Below are 3,333 nucleotides of genomic sequence, written 5' to 3' on the forward strand. Positions count from 1 at the left end.
AATATGCAAACCACACACTCTTCTGTCTGAAAAAGCAGGTTCCCTGAGAACCAACACTAAGCACCATTATTTATCTAATTTAAATGGTGCTTATGTATGTGTGCTTTGATGTACAGTGTATTAAAAACTGCGTGAGATACATTAAATTCTGAAACAGGCATGATTCTTTGTGTGTGATGCAGGGCCTATGAACGGTGGAACTGGAAGCTATAATATATGCTTGGTAATGTGGAGGTCAGAGTGCATGCAGGTGAGTGGGTGCACGGAAGCAGTCATGCCTGCCAAGGTGTTTGAGTCCATCGGAAAGTTCGGCCTGACGCTAGCGGTTATAGAAGGCGTGGTGAACTCTGCCTTATATACCGTGGATGCTGGGCACAGAGCTGTCATCTTTGACCGATTCCGTGGAGTGCAGGACTTTGTGGTAGGGGAAGGGACTCACTTTCTCATGCCCTTGGGTACAGAAACCCATTATCTTTGACTGCCGCTCATGACCCCGGAATGTACCAGCCATCACTGGTAGCACAGATTTGCAGAATGTCAACACCACACTATGCATCCTCTTCCGGCCGGTGGCCAGCCAGCTTCCTCGCATCTACACCAGCATCGGTGAGGACTATGATGAGCGGGTGCTGCCATCCATCACCACAGAGATCCTCAAATCAGTAGTGGCTCGCTTTGATGTTGGAGACTTGATCACCCAGCAAGAGCTGGTCTCGAGGCAGGTGAGCTTACAGAGAGAGCAGCAATGTTTGGGCTCATCCTGGTTGAGGTGTCCCTGACACATCTGACCTTCAGGAAGGAGTTCACAGAAGCAGTGGAAGCCAAGCAGGTGGCTCAGCAGGAAGCCGAGAGGGCCAGGTTTATGGTGGAGAAGGCTGAGCAGCAGCAGAAGGCAGCCATCATCTCTGCTGAGGGCGACTCCAAGGCAGCCGAGCTGATAGCCAACTCCCTGGCCACCGCAGGTGATGGCCTGATTGAGCTGCACAAGCTGGAGGCTGCTGAGGACATAGCTTACCAGCTTTCCCACTCTCGGAACATCACCTACCTGCCAGCCGGGCACTTGGTGCTCCTCCAGCTTCCCCAGTGAGGCTTCCCCTGCTTGCACCTTCTCGGGCCAACCAGGCCATGGCCTCCATCACTCTGAATACACTTTCCTTCTGCCCCATCCCAGACATCACTGTGGAATTTCATGATTGGCTTAACATGAAGGAAATGAAAGCAAAATCAGTCTGGCTGTTACAGTCTTTCTTTCCCTCTTCAGCAATGTTCCCTGAGCCGTAGGTGTTGGAGCTGTGTGGCAAGAGTGGCACCCGTATCTTGGGGGTAACCAATAGCTATCTAGTTGGACTTAAGACCAGCCTAACAGGAAGGCAACCATTGCCTGGTGCTAGAAAACTAGATACCTGACTGGGGCTAGTGATGCCATCGATCTTAAAGGACTATTATTGCCACTTTACTAGGCCAGCATAATTCTAATGGAATCCTAAAACTTGCCCTTGTGCCCACAGATATGTATAGTTCTCACCTCACATCAGAGAACCTCTTTCTTTACAGGAAATCGCAAATGGCCATAATGCAGAGTTCAACTAATTATGGGATGCTCAGTCTATGGGAAGTTGAGGAAGCCCTGATAGAGTAAAGTCCCTGAGTGAATGTGTATTGTTGACATAGACATGGTCCTATTGAGAAATCCAAGGCCTCAGAACCATGGGAATTGGCAAAGCTGTTCCCATATGAGTCAGGCTTGGTAAGGCAAAGCCAAGTATGAATGTTATGACTGATCAATCTGTACAAAAACTGGCAATTGCAGCTTCCTCCTCCCAGGTGTTTATAGCCTGAGACTGCTCACCTACAGAGACCTCCTACCCAGACTCCTAACAGACTCCCCGGGTTGTACCTACTAAGCACAGTGATGTTTCAGGTTGCTGGTGGTAGCAGGTGCCTTCCATTAGAGCATGCCCCGACCAGATCGAGGCTCTTTGTACACCCGTCTGTCCTATCTCCATTCCCTAGCCGCCCCTAGTCAGGATTCCAGGATCCAAGCATTCCATGGCACAGCCCCAGTGCATACATCTACAAGATAACTTTTTAGTCTTTTAAATTGCATATTAGATGAGAAATCATGTCACAGAATACCTCATCATCACCACGCATCTCCAATTTATCAAATAGGTAGTTGGGTACTAATGCAGTTGGCCACTCTCTAGTGTTTTTGCTTTTATCCCAGTTAGTTTAGACCACCTGGAATACCACCAGAAAGCTGTGATTTCTATATTTCAAATTGTCTACTTGAAGTCAGCAGCGAGAGAGAGAGAGTGACAGAGAGAGAGTGACAGAGAGAGAGAGAGACAGAGAGAGAGACACAGAGAGAGAGAGAGAGACAGAGACAGAGAGGGAGAGAGAGACAGAGAAAGAGACTGAACCTATTTCCTTCCACCCCAAGTCTAACCTTGTTATTGCTTTTATATTATTATATTACTTGGAGGTAATATTTCTGAGAAATGGACTGATTTTATTTGGGGCTTTGATTTTATATGTCTGGACAGACTGAGCTTTTACAACCTGGTGGCCCACTGGCCGGCTCCTTTGTGGAGAACCTTCTTCACAAACAGCCAGGTTCCACATGCTCTTTCTCTTTTCCTTAGGAATTTGTTATTTCTTAACCAGCATAACTGGTTATGCTGTCCCTCTCTGTGTGTTAGTGATGAGACTGAATTACTCTGTGTGACAGAGAAAGTCAGCTTGGGCATTGATGACAACCGTCCAAGCAGAGCATGGTTGGATTGCTCACAGCATTCTAGCACAGCACAGACATCTCTGCTGGCATTGTTGCCAACCATGGACATCCAGAGTACAAGCAGTTCAGTCCCAAGAGCAATCAGGCTGCTGTTGGGAAAGCTCGCAGGAAGTCAGGTTGTGTCTGGCCTATGTCACAGACAAGGTGGATGTCATGCAGTGTGGTACAGCGGGGACAGAATGGATTTAGAGTCAGCCTAATCTGGCTGCATTTTAGCTCCTTTTCAGATAGTCATATAACCCTAGGGGCTTTATTTCTCTTAATCTCAGTTTCCTTATCTCTAAAAGAGCACATTTATAAAGGTTGTACAGGATTAAGTGAGGATGAAGTGAGATGAGAGATAGATACAAAGCACCTGGATCATTGTAAATTTAGTTTACACTTAAATAAATGATTCAGCACTGTTAGACAAGTTAGTATGCTTTAAACACCAATAAATGCTAAATAATCATTTAGTAATCACCACTTTAGTAATCACTAGTAGTAAATTTTAATTCTTGCTCTTTGGTTACTTAACCGCAGAGCTCCATGGAATT

The 3,333-nt window shown here is 46.5% G+C and overlaps 1 pseudogene; it reads left to right on the forward strand.

Moving 5' to 3' along the window:
• Nucleotides 1-274: 274 nt before the first annotated feature.
• On the forward strand, nucleotides 275-1,087 carry LOC118578844 (annotated as a pseudogene).
• Nucleotides 1,088-3,333: the final 2,246 nt, after the last annotated feature.

Source organism: Onychomys torridus, chromosome 2 (genome assembly GCF_903995425.1).
Source record: "Onychomys torridus chromosome 2, mOncTor1.1, whole genome shotgun sequence".
Classification (NCBI taxonomy): Eukaryota; Metazoa; Chordata; class Mammalia; order Rodentia; family Cricetidae; genus Onychomys; species Onychomys torridus.